The 17,336-nt window shown below is 51.9% G+C and overlaps 1 protein-coding gene across 1 annotated transcript in view; it reads left to right on the top strand.

The window, feature by feature from the left end:
* LOC123346647 (butyrophilin subfamily 3 member A2-like) overlaps positions 1-17,336 on the top strand; it is a 122,869-nt gene that overhangs the window by 16,869 nt on the left and 88,664 nt on the right. The window lies entirely within an intron of this gene.

Raw genomic sequence — 17,336 nt, forward strand, 5'->3', positions numbered from 1 at the left:
TCGGCACAGCACTGCTGAAAGGTTGTTGACCCCTGCTCTATAGTGTCCCTTTAAGGCTTATAGCGACACCACGCTACCACTGCAGCTGCCCTGCAATCAGGTCTCCCACATAGCTGCTCTGTAGCAAGCTCCCATCAGCATAATTCAACCATCCCGAAGAAGCGGCAGTCGCTACGTCACTGGGAGAGTGTCTCCCGCTGACACAGCACTGTCCACAAGTTGCTTTTGTTGGTGAAACATATGTCGGTCAGGAACGTGCATTTTTCACACCCCGACTGACAAATTTTACTTACAAAAGTGCTGGTGTAGACACAGGATAAGAGACAAAACTTCCCACTCACCTGTCCTGAGTCTGGGTGTAACAAAACTTTTATTACAAGGCAAAGGGACCCCAGCATTGTTTTTGGAAAACACCACAGCCATGATCTGAAATCATGTAACTAAGCAAACCCCCACCCCACAGTTCATTGGGCAATGTCCTTTGCCTCAGTTTCCCATCTTGCTGTGTGAAAATCCAAACAGCGAACAACCTGTAACACACCACTTCCCTCTCCCGCCACTGTAGCCCACTCACAGTTGGTTGCTCTTAATCAGCCAAGACCCAGAGTTCAGAGGTGCCCTCACATGGCTTCACCTCCCACCTCTGAAAGGTGTGTTGATGGGGGGGGGGGCATTGAGCAATGAGTCCGCTGCTGCCTCCACATCTGCAACTGTTTTGCTGCTGCTATCACTGTCACCACTGGACTTAGGTGCCGACAGCCCCAGAGCACCCATGGGGAAAATTAGTGGATGCTCTGCACCCACCCACAGCTAAGCTCCCCCCTCCCCCCAGTGCATCTCTTACACTGGCAGCCTCACTAACCAACTCTTCCCCTTCCCTCCCAGTGCTTCCTGCAAAACAGCTGTTTCACGGCACTCAGGATGCTCTGGAAAGGAGGGGCAGGAGCAGGGATGTGGCACACTTGCGGGAGGAGGTGGGGAAGAGGTGGGGTGGGACCGGGAACTTCAGGAAGAGGGTGGAATGAGGTGGGGCAGGGAATTGGGGAAGGGGATGGAATCGGGGGCACAGAGCAGAGGTGGCAAGAGGTGGGGGAGGTGGGTGGAAAGTGGGTGGGACCTGGGGTGCAGCAAGGGGTCAAGCACCCACCAGATAGAGGGGAAGTCAGCACCTGTGCCACTGGCTGCTCACTGCCTCCCATCCCTGAAAAGGGGTGAGGGACATCGAGCGATGCCTCTGCTGCCTCTGGAACTGGCTCACTGTGGCTTCTGTCTCTGCCACCACTGGCTGATGCCTCTGCCGCTGGTTCTGCTGTTTTTTCTGGTGCTGTTACCTCTGCCACCGCTCAGCTCCACTGCTGTTATCACGGCTGCTGCTGGCCCCCCACTGCCACTTCTGCAATGGTGCGTTCTGAGGTTCCACGACCTACCCAGGCCCCAGGGATTCCAGCAGGCCGTGGCTGCTGCTGCTGCTGTGTCTCCATGTTGTTCACCGCAGCCCCACACTAGGTCTATGACCTGGCCCCTAGACCTACTCATCAGTGGTTTCAGCCAGGGGCGGCTCTACGTTTTTGGCCGCCCCAAGCAGTCATGCCCGGGAGGCGCCCCCGAGCCGCGGGAGCAGCGGACCTGCCGCGGGCATGACTGCAGAGGGTCCGCTGGTCGCGCGGCTCGGCTGGACCTCCCGCGGCTGCGGATGGCTCGCGGGTCCGGCGGCTCCGCTTGAGCTGCCGCAGGCATGCCTGCGGGAGGTCCAGCCGAGCCGCGGGACCAGCGAACCGTCCGCAGTCATGCCAGCGGGCGGTCCCCAGGAGCCGCCGGCCGAGCGTTCCCTCCGCAGTCATGCCTGCGGCAGGTCTGCTGCTCCCGGGGCTCCGGTGGACCTCCCGCAGGCATGACTGCGGCAGGTCCGCCAGCCCAGCCTGCTGCCCCCCCCGGCCGCAAAGGACGCCCCCTAGATTTTGCCGCCCTAGGCACCAGCTTGTTTTGCTGGTGCCTAGAGCCGCCCCTGGTTTCAGCTCTTGCAATCACTGAACTGAAACAAGGGCTCTCCATGGAGTCCAATCAGCTCTGGCTTTAAACACAGGGGAGGGGAGGGTCAAATGGAACCTAGGGCTCTCTAAGGGGAATTCATAGCATCAGGCAGGAACACCTGTCCCCACCCGCTCTGATTTTCACTGGGTTTTGGCATCTCTGTCCCCTGCTTAGCCAGTGAGCTTTAATTTAGGGTGTCACTGTGACATACCCAGGGTACAATCCAGACTAAGGGGTGGCTGTGTCACCCCTGCCCTGCAACCTGGGTGCCCCATACAATGCTCTGCCTCTGTAGCTTCTTACCTGGATGTCTCACAAACAGCCTCCACTGGGGCTGGATTCTTTAATTGATTTGCAGATTAAAACCAAGGCCTTAAACTGGCATCAGAAGGGGAGCTGGGAGCCAGTGAAGGCACTGGAACATGGGCCTGATGCATCACTGTGGCCTAAGCCCTGGAGAAGGCCGGCAGCTGCATTAGGTTACCAGCTGGAGCCTTCACATTCGGCTGTGGATTCTGTGATCTGCAGTAACCCAGCCTGGCAGCGGCAGGGATCACTGTGGCCAGACGGTTACCCACAGGAAGAAGCAGAGTTTCCTAGTGAGCTGAGATGAAGGGGGGAGTCTCATCTAATTCTTCAAAATCTGTCCTTGCTTCTGAATCACTTTGCTCTTGCCTGGGTTCAGCGTAAGCCAGCTGCTCTTCATCCCAGAGCCCTGGTGTTGCTGCATTTGCTCAGCTGAGTTCTCATCCCTCTCTCTGTTTGGTTTCAGACTGGAGAAGAAACGTCGTCTGCCCAGGTAACTACAGCTCCTATTGCATCGCTTCCAAAGCTCCCCCTGCCCTGAAACTTCCAGTCCATTTTTCTCATACAGTTAACATTTTCCACTAGCTCTTTGGGGCAGGGACAGCTCTGTACTAAGGTGAAAAGACTCAAAGGTTTGTGTGGCCAACGTTGTGATTTCGGGTGCCTAAGGAGTTCTTCTGTGCACACTGGGAGCTCAGAGGATTCTCAGCGAGATGCTGTTAGAGTCCCTGATGGGGCTGGAGGCTCAGGGCATGAGGGGTGGACAAAGGGCTGGACCAGGCCAGGTTAATGTCTAGGCTGCTGGTTTCAATTTTCAGAAGCCCTAACAGGCCTACATGTGCCCAGACAGCTGCTACTGCTACTACTCTAGCCATGGCACAGGTACATGGCAGCCAGCAGGGATTAGCACATTCACCGCACACAGACACTCATTGGTCACACACAGAGATAGAGACCCCATCACACCAGGGCCTGTGCAAGGAAGTTTTGCGCCCTAGACGAAACTGCCACCTTGCGCCCCCTCCCACCCAAGCCCTGCAGCAGCTCCGCCCCCCCGTGGCACCTCCCCCCCCCGCCCTGAGGTGCCCCCCCGCGGCAGCTCCCCTCCTCCCAGGAGCTCTCTGGCACCTCCCCACCCCAGCTCACCTCTGCTCCAGAAGCCCTGCTGTTGCACCCATCGCCGGGCTCCTGCCACGTGCGCTAAGCAGAGCTGCAGAGCTCTGCCCAGCCGCCGGCACCCCTGCCGGCAATGAGAAGAATCACATGGGATGGGGCGGCCACATTACTCGTTCACATTACAGGGTTTGAAAATAAGTGCATCAGCAACTCAGTAATGCAACCGGGAATTCACTCTGTTCAGCTTGACAAAAACCTCTGCTCACTGCGCAGCTCTGGGGAAAAGGTCAAACAAAATATGAGAATCCATAAAAATGGGATGGTGAATGACATGGGAATATTATACAGCCATTCTATAAATGTGGTTTGCCCTCATCTGGAGCACGGTGTTCGGTACCGCTCACCCCATCTCAGAAAGGGTAGCGAAGAAGAAACGGGGGCTCAGAGAGAGGCAATGAGAATCAGCATGAGGAGAGATTGAAAAAATTGGGAATTTTTACCTTTAAAAGAGAGGAGTGAGAGGGGACATGATACAAGTACAGAATATTGCACAACCCCCCTGAACAGAATATGATTTAGGCTGCAATGTTGAAGACTTGATAGTTAGTTAATGCCGGTTTTATGTTTGCCTGTACACCCTTACTTCTCACCCCTTGTGCATCCATCCTGGGCAGTGAAAGAATGAGGAAGGGGTCCTGTGTCAAAAAACAGTGTGTGATCTTGTAACTGGAGATTGTATCATAATGCACACACACGGATCACTGGCTAAGGAAAAAAGTCTGTTAAAATTATAGCTGCTGACAGAGAAATGCTCACACGGGTATTTGGGGATTGTTTACTTTATGCTGAACTCTAGAATGTATCTTTTCCCCAGTGTAACATTTTGTAGGCATAAGGAGCCACTCAGTCGTTCCCAGAACGCTCGACATTTCCAGACTGTCGGGTTTGGTTTGGGCCCCCTTGTGCCACCCCATCCTCGTTGGCATGATGGTGCCACACGGGGGACACCATTTTTCAGAGATGGAGGGTGCGGAGTGGGGTCCCCCATCCAACACTGGACAAAATCACCTCCATTTTAGACCCCATGATGGACAGCAGACAAACCTCTCAAACAGAGGCCTGTCCATTTTAATCCTGGACGAGTGGCCTCCCTCTCTACAACACTAATTTCTGTTAATGTGCTTGTTCAGATGAGCTCTCATCTCTGACTCTGTGTTTCCAGGGCTGGGAAGTTCTGCGCCACCTGTAGAAGAAGGTAACTGAAGTTCAGATTCTATCAATGTGCCAGTCTCAGCGGCTGTTAGAATGTTTTGCTGCCTTCCCCTGACTGTGGCCGTGGGAGGGGAGTTTGTTGCTCAGGGCAGAGCTCACAAGCATCCTGCATTTCACAGCACGGAACGGGAGGGAGGTTGTGTAGCCATGGCCTGACGTACAGCAGTAAATCCAGACACTATTGTGTCTACTCCTCCTGCCCCTCCTCTGCCTTCATGTGCAGTGCGACCTGAAGAGCTTCCTGGGCCCACAGCCCAGCCTGGCTGCACAGCCACTGACATATACCAGCCCCAAGCTCAGGGCCAAAGACACAGCTCCTTCCACCCCCAGCTCCCCAGGGCTGTCCCTGCTCATAGCCCCCTCCCTGCCTGAGGCCCTGGGGGCCAGAGCCATGGGCTGTGGACCATGACCAAACTGAATTCTGGGTCTGTTAAATGCCCAGTAACTGAGGATTAACAATTCAGAGGTTGGAAACCGAGGAAATGACGTGTAAATGCTAAAATTCAGATATGAGAGAGAGAGAGAGAGAGAGAGAGAGAGAGAGAGAGAGAGAGAAACAAAGATATTTCAAGTGACAAAACAGGGAGGTGAGGAAATAAAATATGCCCAGTGACAAGAACCCTGGTGCTAGAGCCCAGGGGGAAAGTCACGAGAGTGCAGAGGGGGACATGTCAGGATTTAGAAGGGCCCAGAAGATTGAGGGATGGGGCAGCGTTTGGAAGGGGCTGGAGGGCCGGCAGTGCCTGGCAGGAACAGGAGGGTGGGGAGAGCAGCAGGCCCTCAGCTGAATGGAGCTGGTGCAGAAGCAGTAGGAGTGGGGGCAGGTGGAAGGGCCTGGAGGTTTGGTGATGGTGGCTGCTTGGAGGGAATAGGCAGGTGAGTTGCTGTTTTCACACTCACAGCAAATTCTCTATAACCTTTCCCGTCCTGCTGCCCTGGGCCTCCCCTGCCCCATCTCCTCCTCATCCAATATGGTTTTCTCTCCCCTCTGGGATCCCTTCCTTCATGTCTCCATTCACCTCTCTGCTTGCTCTCCATCCTTCCCCTCCTGCATCTTCTCCCCCAACACTCCCCTTGCTCTCATGTAGGCTGAGGGGGCAGGGCTGGGATGTATCTGTTCTCTCCCCACAGCGATTATCTCTCTCAGCTGGGAATATGGGGTTTAAGATGGGAAACGGCAGGGAGAGGTGAGGCAGGTAAGTGAGCACTGAGCAGAGGGAGCTCAGTTTCTCACCACTCTGTTGCCCCCCATCCCCCCAAAATGTGGGTCTCTAGTCCCCTCCCTGGAGAGATGTGGAGCAGGACAGGACAGAGCCTGAGTCCCAGACCTGGCACAAGTGATCCTTTTGCTGCAGAGACCATCTCTGCCAGGGGTGTGACTCTCCCCTGCTCTGTGCTGACATCTCAGAGCTGCTCCCCATTCAGAGCTGACTGGTAAATCCTGCAGGAAGGAGATTCAGAGTCACTCCCCAGCTGGGGCAGATTCTGTCACTGACACCATCAAAGCCTCCCCCAGGGCTGAGCTCTGCCCCTAACACTCTGATTCTCTCTCCCCAGCAAATGTGACTCTGGATCCAGACACGGCTCATCCCGACCTCGTCCTGTCTGAGGATCGGAAAAGTGTGAGACGGGAAGACACACGGCAGGATCTGCCCAAGAACCCTGAGAGATTTGACACTATGTTCTGTGTGCTGGGCTGTGAGGGATTCACCTCGGGGAGACATTGCTGGGAGGTGGAGGTGGGGGATGGGGGATACTGGGCTGTGGGGGTGGCCAGAGAGTCTGTGGAGAGGAAGGGATGGATCAAACCTAGCCCTGAGGGGGGGATCTGGGCTGTGGAGCGGTTGAGGGATCAGTTCCGGGCTCTCACCTCCCCTGCGACCCCCCTGCCCCTGAGCCGGGCCCCCAGCAGGATCCGGGTTTGTCTGGACTGTGACCGGGGGCAGGTGACATTTATCGATGCTGGTGACGAGGCCCCGATCTTCACTTTCCCGCCGGGCTCCGTCCCTGGGGACAGAATCCGACCCTGGCTCTGGGTGGGGTGGGGATCCCGGCTCAGCCTGTGTCCCTGAGACATGCAGCGGAGGCAGGAACCGGAAATCAGCCTCTCTAGCCTAATGGACCCCAGTCTCTATGATCATGGAGGACTCCCATCTACCCAGCCCCTTTCTCCTCATCTCTATGACTGTTGGAAGCACCTCCCCCTCCCTCTCAGCAGCTTCAGGGATGGGGGGAGGAGGGGGAAGAACCCCTGGAGCTGCAGGGAGGGAGGTGGAGGTGCTAACAGCCGGGCAGGGGACAGGTGGAGTTGGGGGTGGCAGGGACACAGCATTGATCAATCAGGGTTTGGGGGGTTGGGGAGAAGCAGCAGGAGCATTTTGTACAGATCTGTGTCCTTAGATCTCACTGGGGGCTCCCAGCCCGGGATCAGCACGAGGGGAACGGATAAGATCAGGGAAAGAAGAGAGCAGCCAAGGGGGATGATCTGTGACAGGGAGGAGAGACACAGGGAAATAAAGAGGGATGGAAAGTGAGGGTAGAACAATGATGACTAGAAAAGGACAGTATGGAAGGAAAGGGAACGTGAGCGGGACGGGGAGATTTATTACATGTTACTGAAAGTGAGACTGTAACTCGGCCACTGGAGCTATTTTAGTGCCATTAAGAAAACTGTTCTCAGTAGCTGGGGATCTCCTTGCCGTGCGGTGGTTATTAAAGCTCCTTCTCACCTCCTTTTACTTTGCTACTTTCCAGCTACTTACTGTAAATAAAACATTACAAACTATTCTTCTTGTTTGTTCCACTTTAATGTTCCAGCTGCAGGTGCTGGGGGCAGTGTCATGGGATTTGCTTCCCAACTTGGTGGTGTCAGTTGGGGCGGCATGTCCGGATCAGCAGCAGCGGCACTTCAGCAATGGCTTAATCTGCCCACTTCAGTATTTGGTGGAAATTCAGCAGCGGGTCCTTCACTCGCTGTCTTCCTCTTTGGCGGCAGCTCAATCGGGTTGTTCTTTTTTCTTTTTCTTTTTTTTTCACCGCTTGGAGCAGCAAAAAAGCTGGAGCCAGCACTGATTGCACCTCTAGGAAGAGAGTTTGAGTTTTGCTGTGTAATGTGTCACTAAGTAGCCTGTTCTGTCTCTGTCCTTTGCACACCCATGTCAATCAGGAATTGCTCTTCTGTGCTCTGCTGAGAGGTAACTGCTTGCACGGGGGGCAATCCATGCAGGGACTCCGGTGTTGCAATGCTGAGCATCACAGTGAGTAACTTAGGCAGTGAGAAAATCACAGGGACAGCAGCACTGTGACCCTCAGAGCTGAGTCAGGGGTCTAAACTCCCTAGACAAAGCCAATCTATGGGTAGCACAGGCACCTCAGTAGGAGGGGAGCCATGTAAACTAGCCAATGGGAGATGCCGACAAGGGGGGAAGTGTTGCCCTAGGCCACACCCCTCATGGATAGGTGCCTAAATCTGGGCTGCAGAGGGGGGGTGTCTCTGCTTAGCAACCCACAAACAGGAACCCACCACCTGACCTCTGGGGCCTCCAGTCCCGGCAGCTGTCAGTGCCGGGTAGTGGTGGCAGCAGCTGGGAGCCCCAGGCCCTTTGAAATCGCCCCAGCAGGCTGCAGGGCTCCTAGGCGCACATGTTGGATGGGTGCAGTGGCACATGAGGGGAAGGAAAAGTCCTAGACCCCAGCAGGAGCCGCACTGAGCAGGGGTGGGGAGAAGCAACCCTGGATATTGGCTGCTGGGTGGGGGCAGGGGAAGTCCCAGACCGTGACAAAAGCCATGCAGGGTGGATGGGAGAAGCCCTGGACCACAGCAGGAGCCACACTGGGTGGGGAGGGGGAGAAGAAACCCAGCAGAAGATGGGCTGATGCCCCTCCCCCACAGAGCTGGCCTCAGCCCCTCCATCTCCTGTGCCCCCTGCGTGGAGCCCAAACTACTCACCTTGGTATCTCCATTTCCCCCATCACCACACAGCCATGAAGGGATTCAGCCTCAGAGGCAGGATCAGCATTAGCCCCATGTGGCAGGTGGGATCTGGGGCACCCAGAGGTGAAGTGACTTTCCCAAGACTAAGCAGTGAGTCAGTGGCAGAGCAGAGAACCAAACCCAGGACACCTGAGCCCCAGGCCTGTGCCTGAACCACTAGGCCACCCTTCCTACCTGAGGAGGGGCAACCTCCTCTGCGGATACTAGACAGAGCCCCCAGGAGGTGGGGAGCAGAGAGAGATGAGAAAAAGGACATGGGTGGGAAGCAAGAAGGGGAAACATCAGGAAGATGGGGAGCAAGGACTTAGAAAAGAAACAAGAGGGAGGGAAAGGGGCAGGGAGTGGAGAAAAGAGGAAGGGAGCGGGGAAAGATTCCCCACAGCTTGTGAGTCCCATCCACCTTCTTCCCACAGCCAACAGTGCCCCTGGCACAGAGTGAACACAGTGTCTTTACACAGGGGTGTCAGTGAAGGCAGCTTGTAGCTGAGTGTAATGATTTTAATACACTGTGATTCATGGTAATGTAATGATGTAGTTCATTACTATTTTGCTTGCTATGATACCAGTGATAGACACACATTCAATGACTAGAATATGAAGGAAGTGTGTGTATAAATATGCTGGAAATTGCCATTTTGGATGGGGAGACTGAGCCAAACACACACACCTCACCCTTAAAGCAGGAGGGGGCAGAAAGGAGTTGGCAGTGGGCAGGAGGTGCTCAGGGGAAGGGACCTAAGGGGAGGGGGCAGAGCGGAGGCGCTTGGGGGAGGGGACCTGGGGGCAGAGCAGGGGAGGAAGAGGTGGAGTTGGGGCTTTGCCTTTGGGAAGGGGGCAGAGCCGAGAGGGGGCACCCACTGGCAAAACCAAAATTCAGCACCTATGGCACATGGGGTGATATCGGTGGTGGCGGCGAAGGCAGCCGGGTGGGCATGTGGAAGCCCTGGCCATGCCGGAAGAGTGCGCCCAGCAGCACAGGTGCAGCACCACCCAAATGTCAGATGGGTCCACGTGTGCATGGCTTGTGCATGCGGGCACCAGCGGGGGCCCATTGACTGTTCTGCCCTGGGGTCTGGAATTGCTGTTGTTGGGCCTGGGGGGACTGTGCTCATGTCCTGCTTGGGGCCCACCGCCCAGCTCTGCACATTCCCATAGCTTGTCTTCAGTGTCCGTTTCCCCTTTCTGTTCACTGTGCTGGTTTAGATCAACAATGACACTCATTTAGGGGATTCCCTTGGGTAACTGAGATTTACGCTCTGAATTCTCACTGGCACGGTGCTTTAAAAATCTTAAGCAGACCAGCTCCCCCAAATCATAAGGTTTAATAAGAACAATATAGTAAGTATTAGTATTTTATTTGCCTTTTGGTGTCTCAGAGCTTTAGACTGCACTGGGGTGAAATTTTTAAGTGTTTCTCTGCAACAAGGAGAACTAGATACTTCCTTTGTTGAGAAAGCAAAAGCTGAGAGTCTCACCTCCTCACATGCTTCCAGGAGCTGGGGCTTCATCAAACACACCAAATATCACAAGACTCATGATAAAATCATGAAAGTTGGAGATCCTGCAGCCCCTTTCCACTGTAACAAGCAGCGTTAGTGTAAACGAGAATCAGGTCTTGAAAACACATATTCCAGCTTAACCAAGTTTTTAGCCTGAGAGTTTATCACCACCAGGCTGGGAAGAATGAGCTTTTATTCATAAATGTTGGCAAACGTTGCTTTTGCTGTCTACACAAAGACCAATGGCAAATATTTCAATTGATAATAAATGAAAATTACAGATATGCAAAGTAAGGACAAGGCTGCTTGAGAACTTATTCGAGTTTGACTAAAGGCCAGTGACTCTGCATCTCTTGACAGGTGAGGTGACCATCTGTGTTTTCATGGTTATAAAGCTTCAACTTTTTGAATCTCAGTGTCTGCTGCCATTAAATCATTGGGGTCTGACTTGCTATTGACATATCCCCCCCTAATTTCCCACAACTGTGAAAACTGAAATTGAGAACAATTGGAAGGAAATGCTAAACCCAGAGTTTTGTGCAAGTGTGAAAATTTAACTCAACGAACATTGAAAAATTGCTTAAAATTAGCTGCAATACTATCTGTTAATTTTACATATATATATATATATATATATATATATATATATATATATATATATATATATATATATATATAAAATGAATTCTGCCAAGCCTGACTATTCTTCCTTAGACACACACACTGTGCTCCTTTGAGGGTATCTCCATAGGGGGATGCCCACCTGCTATATCCTTGGGGGCAGCCGGTTTAGGAAGAAATCACTTGAGGCCAGACAGCAGACAGCTAACAAAACTACCATTTTATTTACAGACACAGAGTTCACCCAACCGGCCGAAACCGGCTGGGCTATCCCCTAATAATCTAACTCAGTTGCCACAGGAACAAAAACCATGACAACCAAATACACAACATATTCCTCCCCCCCAATAAGAACATCCCCTAAATAAAACACACACTAGACTAGAGAAGAAGGGTAGACTGCCTCCATTCCCGGCTAAACCCTGGGGATTATTTTGCCCCATAACCGTGGGTTCGCCCTAGCTAAAGATCCAGCCGATGAGGAGGCCTTCTGTCTCTAGGTGGATTACGGCGAACTTCTGGTGTTGTTGCACCCGAAAGTACCATGGGCTCAGGGTCCGCAGCACGAATGGGTGAGGAGGTGGTATCAGCTCGTGCTGGGCAAAGGGATGTCTCAGCCACCGGCAGTAATGGAGGAGAACAGTCAGAAAAAGGTGATTTGTGATTCGGTGTCTCACCAGAAGTGGTGAAGTCAGACCACTCAACTGCAGATGTGTCCTGAGGACTGGCATGACCTGGCAGCAGCTGATCTACATGTCGCCGCCAGGTAAGATTCTCTGCAGTCTGGACTGTGTAGGAAACAGGTCCTGTTTGAGTGATGATTGTGGCAGGGACCCATTTAGCTCTAGAAGTATAATTCCGAGCCAAAACTTGCTGTCCCGGGCTAAATGTTTGCTCTTTTGCTCTGGGTGCCCGTCTGATAACTTGATTTTGCTGCTGATGTTGCACAATTTGTTGGGGTTCAGAAGGTTTCAGCAGATCAAAGCAAGTGCGCAGCTGTCGTCCCATCATTAGAAAGGCCGGAGATGCCTTGGTCATAGCATGAGGTGTGTTTCTGTAGGAAAGTAAGAAGGTATCCAGACGCTTTTGAATGGAGTGTTGTCCCCTTGCTGATTTCAAAGCGTGTTTCATTGTCTGCACAAATCTTTCAGCTAATCCGTTGGTGGATGGATGATATGGTGCTGACGTGATGTGATGTATCCCATTTGCCTTCATAAAATTTTGAAACTCCTGAGAGACGAACTGCGGTCCGTTGTCACTCACAAGTTGTTCTGGCAGACCAAAACAACTAAAGAGTCCTCGTAGTTTTTGGATAGTACTCTCTGCAGTAGTGGACTGCATTATAGAGACTTCTGGCCATTTAGAATGGGCATCTACTGCCACCAAGAACATGCTTCCTTCAAGGGGGCCAGCGTAGTCAATGTGAATACGTTGCCACGGGTTTTCAGGCCAGTCCCATGGGTGTAGGGGTGCCCACTGGGGTGCATTCTTCACACCCTGACATGACATACAAGCTTTTCCCTTCTCTTCAATAGCACTGTCCAATCCAGGCCACCAAAAATAGCTTCGTGCAATTTCCTTCATGCGCACTATTCCACAGTGACCGGAATGTAGCTGTTCTAACATCTGTGATCTCAGTGGTGGTGGAATAATTACACGTCTCCCCCACAACAAACAACCAGATTGGACTGATAACTCCATCCTCCTGGACATGCAGGTAACAAGGTCGGGTGAGACCGGAGAGGTTTGTCGAGATTTTCCATGCATCACCAGGTCCATAACTTGGGACAATACTGGGTCAATGCGAGTTGCCTTCTTTATCTGAGTAGCAGTGATGGGTGTATTCTCTACCTGTTCAAAGTAGAAGATTTCCTTTTGGGCACTATCTTGATGTTTGACCGGCAAAGGCAACCTTGAGAGGCCATCTGCATTGCCGTGCAGAGTGTATTTCCGATATTTGATTTCATATGTGTGTGCTGAAAGTAACAATGCCCAACGTTGCATACGACTAGCAGCTAATGGGGGAATGCCTGTGTAGGGTCCAAAAATTGACGTCAGAGGTCGATGGTCTGTGAGAAGAGTAAACTTTTGCCCAAACAGGTACTGATGAAACTTCCGAATTCCAAAAACAATTCCTAATGCCTCACGTTCGATTTGGGCGTAGCTAGTTTCTGCTTTGCTTAGAGTGTGTGAAGCAAAAGCAATAGGTCTCTCTTCTCCCGAAGGCATAATGTGTGACACGACTGCTCCCACTCCATAACGGGAGGCATCGCAGGCCAATTGTAGGGGTAAGGATGGATCAAAGTGCATTAGAACTTCAGAATTTAGCAATGCATCCTTAGCTTTGTTAAATGCAACATCACAGGCTTCAGTCCACTTCCAGGCCTTGTTCTGCCCAAGGAGCTCATGAAGTGGTTTTAGCAGTGTGGCTAACTGTGAGATGAACTTTCCATAATAGTTCAGTAGTCCTAGAAACGAGCGCAGCTGGCTTACATTTCGAGGTGGGGGAGCCTCCACAATAGCTTTAACTTTTGCAGGGGCCTTATGAAGACCTGCAGAATCAATGATGTGTCCCAAATATTCAACAGAGGGCTTGAAGAATTCACACTTGTCTTTGCGAACTCATAGGCCATACTCTTCCAGTCTTTGTAGGGTAGCCTCTAAATTCTTTAAGTGATCCTCTTCATTTCTTCCAGTGACCAGGATATCATCCAGATAGCACTGAACTCCTGACAAGCCACACAAGATCTGGTCCATAGCCCTCTGGAACAGGGCGGGAGCAGACGTTATTCCAAAGGGTAGGCGACAGTATTGATAAAGCCCCTTATGAGTCACAATAGTGAACAGCTCTTGGGACTTTTCATCGATGTGCATCTGTAAATATGCTTGACTCAGATCAATCTTACTGAACTTTTGTCCCCCAGCCAGGCCTGCGAAGAGGTCATCGATGCGGGGAAGCGGGTATTGCTCTGCACACAACACTGGGTTGACAGTGACCTTAAAATCACCACAAATCTGGAGAGAGCCATCTTTCTTCACTATTGGAACGATAGGAGTGGCCCATGAGCTATGGGTAACTGGTATTAGCACTCCATTGGTGACCAGGCGCTCCAGGTCCGCTTCGACTTTCGGCTTGATGGCATATGGCACAGTTCGGGCTTTCAGATATTTTGGTGGACTGTCAGGTTTAATGTTCAATGTCACAGTGATTCCCTTCATACTTCCCAAATCATTTCCAAGAACAGCAGCATGTTTCCTTAGTATAGGGGTTAGACTGGTTTCTTCTTTAGTCATCCGGTGCACTTCTGCCCAGTTCAGTTGAATCTTCCCAAGCCAAGACCTACCCATTAAGGCTGGGTAGTTACCTCTCACCACAAACAGTGGCAGTTTAGCAGCTTGTCCATTGAGCTCCACCTTAACATCAATAGTGCCCAACATGGGCACAGCTTCTCCCGTATACGTCTTCAGAACAGTTTTTGTTGCCTTAAGCGGAAGATGCTGTAGCTTTTCTTTATACACAGTCTCGGAGACCAGCGAGACGGCTGCACCGGTATCCAGTTCCATGCGTATAGGTTTGCCATCCAACAACGGGGTTACACAGTATTCATGTGAGCCCATTGCCAAAGACAAAACATGCAGTGGCACTTCCTCTTGTGATGAGGTGTCACTTTGATCATCCTGGGTCTGCTCTAGGGTATGCAGGGTTCCTCTTTTTGTCGGCCAGACCACAGGCCTCTTTTTCTTTTGTTTACAGGCACACTCAATGTGTCCCCTTTTTCCACAGTGTCGACACACCAGGTCCTTACACCAGCATTCTGATGCCTGGTGACCCGGCTTACCACAGCGGTAACATTCTTGACTCTGCACAGTTTTGTGGGTCGGTTCTTGTGACACTTTTTGCACCCTAGGGGATGCACCGATGTATTGCGCCTCCCTTGTAGCCAGTTCCATGGAGACAGCAATATCAACAGCCTTCTGTAAGGTAAGCTGAGCCTCTGTCAGTAGGTGCTTCTGTATAGCTTCACTGTAGAGGCCACACACTAACCTGTCACACAGGGCATCATTTAACATCTCCTTAAATTCACAGTGTTCTGCTAGCTTTTTAAAAATTGCTACAAATTGTACAACTGTTTCATCTTCCTTTTGGTCTCTTTTGTGGAACCTATATCTTTCAGCAATTACCAGTGGTTTTGGGGAAAAATGGGACCCCAGGATTTCCACAATGTCACTGTAAGATTTAACAGGGTGTAGTAAGCTGCGTAGCAGGGAGTAGGTTTTAGCCCCTACAACACTTAAGAATATTGGCACCTTCTTCGCTTCTGTAATGTCATTTGCAATAACAAAAAGCTCAAAACGCTCAGTATACACATGCCACTGCTCTATATTCTCATCAAAAGGTTCCAGTGGCCTGGTCAGAGTAGCCATGATTTTTTGTTTCACTTTCACAGTCAGTGCAAACAAGCAGCTTTTTTGTTTGTTTGTTCTTTACCTTGACTTCTACTTCCTTCTGTTACTGGAGCAGCACCGGAATCCCACCCTCGTCGCCACTTGTTATATCCTTGGGGGCAGCCGGTTTAGGAAGAAATCACTTGAGGCCAGACAGCAGACAGCTAACAAAACTACCATTTTATTTACAGACACAGAGCTCACCCAACCGTCCGAAACCGGCTGGGCTATCCCCTAATAATCTAACTCAGTTGCCATAGGAACAAAAACCATGACAACCAAATACACAACACTACCAGCAAAAGGGCCCTGGGGGCACATGTCACACAAATGCCTGCAGGCTGCAATTAGGGTGACCAGATGTCCTTATTTTATAGGGACAGTCCTGATTTTTGGGTCTTTTTCTTATATAGGAAACTATTACCCCCCATCCCTGTCCTGATTTTTCATACTTGCTGTCTGGTCACCCTAGGATGCCCACCAGCCACAGGGCCCTGGTCACACAAACGCCTGCAGGCTGCAATGTTCCCCGGGGGCTCCTCCCTGCACAGCAGCAGCCGAGTCAGTCCCAGGAAGGGAAACACCCGGCGGCTGCTGCAGGAGCTGCCAAGGCAGAGCCCGGCCGGCCTCATTCGGCTTCTCTTGTGCAGTGAACGTTGCCTGTTCTGGGGCTGCCCCTGGGGGCGGGGCTTCTGCCGCTTTTGTTGGTTGGTTTTTAATTTCCCCCCTGAGAGCGTGATTGGCTCCCGGTTACCCATCAGCTTTAAAAAAGCTTTAAAGGCACATTACTGCGCCTGCGCGATTTTTGGTTTCGGTTTTGCGAGCCCCCGGCTGCTGCTGGCCCCGTTCCTCACTCCTCCTGCAGTGACACGTGGCTGCTGCGGGCGCCTGGCTCGAGTGCAGGGGCCTTGACTTGTTCGTATAGTTGGGGGGCTGCCAACTGCACCCCGCCCACCTCCTGCACCCACCACCAGCCCGTGGCTGCGCCTGGCTCGCTGCTGGGGGGTTGTGGTGGGCGGGGGGAGAAATAGCTGTAGCTGCAGCAGGGCAGCATCGATTTACCTGCCCCTACCCAGCTTGCCTGGCAGTTGCAGTGCACGGGGGGGGGGGGGAGGAGACACACACAGGCTGTGGGGTGGAGGGACAGGCAGCAGGATTTGGGGGAGTTGAGGGGGGATTGGCCCGGCTGGGGCAGGGCAGTGGCTCCACTAGTTTGTTGCGGGGAGGGGAGTGGCACCCACTGTCCTGTGCTAATTATTGGTCAGTCTTTGGGCATCTGGGGTGCACCAACTTGGCGGGGTATCTGTAATGGTTGTGTATGTGTAAGGTCAGTTCAGAGTGGGAATGATTTATAAATATGGAAGCAGGAAATCTGTCGACCCCCTGCCACAGAGAATATTGTTCCCCTAGGAGGAGAGTTTGGTGTTTACTGGGATGTGTCACTTTCCAGCCTGTGCAGCTCCTGGCCACAGCCAGAAGCCAGCGTGCTAGGCAGGGAGCTGTCTAAGCCAGTTAGTGAGAGATGCTGAGCAGAGGGGAATTGTATAGGGAGTCTAGGCCCCTCACTCAGCTTTGTGGATTGCAGGGCTGTTCCTGTGACTCTCTAGAGCCCCCGTCTCTTGATAAATTTTGTTTGTGAGATAAATGCCCCAAAATACAGAAAATTCAGACGCCATTTCTATCTTCTTAGGACCAAATTTGGAGCTGTTTGGGGAGTTTGAAGAAAGAGGGAGATGAGAAATTGGTGTTTAATTACGGTGGGGAGAAGGAAAACCCAGGAACTGCTGGTAGGTGCCATTGTTACTCACCAATAAACCTGCACAGGGATGTTATCAATGCTCAGATCTCTGTGAGTAAAAGGAGAGTAACAGCGAGTAACATGCTCCCCGTGAGAGGCTATTTATTGTTGCCTCTGTGCAAAGCAATTTCTGTTCTCGCTTAATGGAAACTAAACAGGAGAAAGGAGAATGGAGGAAATTATATTTACCTGCTGAATAATCCAAATAGTTTTCTTTAAAACATGAACAATTTGAACAATCTCTATTAGAAAT

Source organism: Mauremys mutica, chromosome 12, assembly GCF_020497125.1.
Source record: "Mauremys mutica isolate MM-2020 ecotype Southern chromosome 12, ASM2049712v1, whole genome shotgun sequence".
NCBI classification, from domain to species: domain Eukaryota; kingdom Metazoa; phylum Chordata; order Testudines; family Geoemydidae; genus Mauremys; species Mauremys mutica.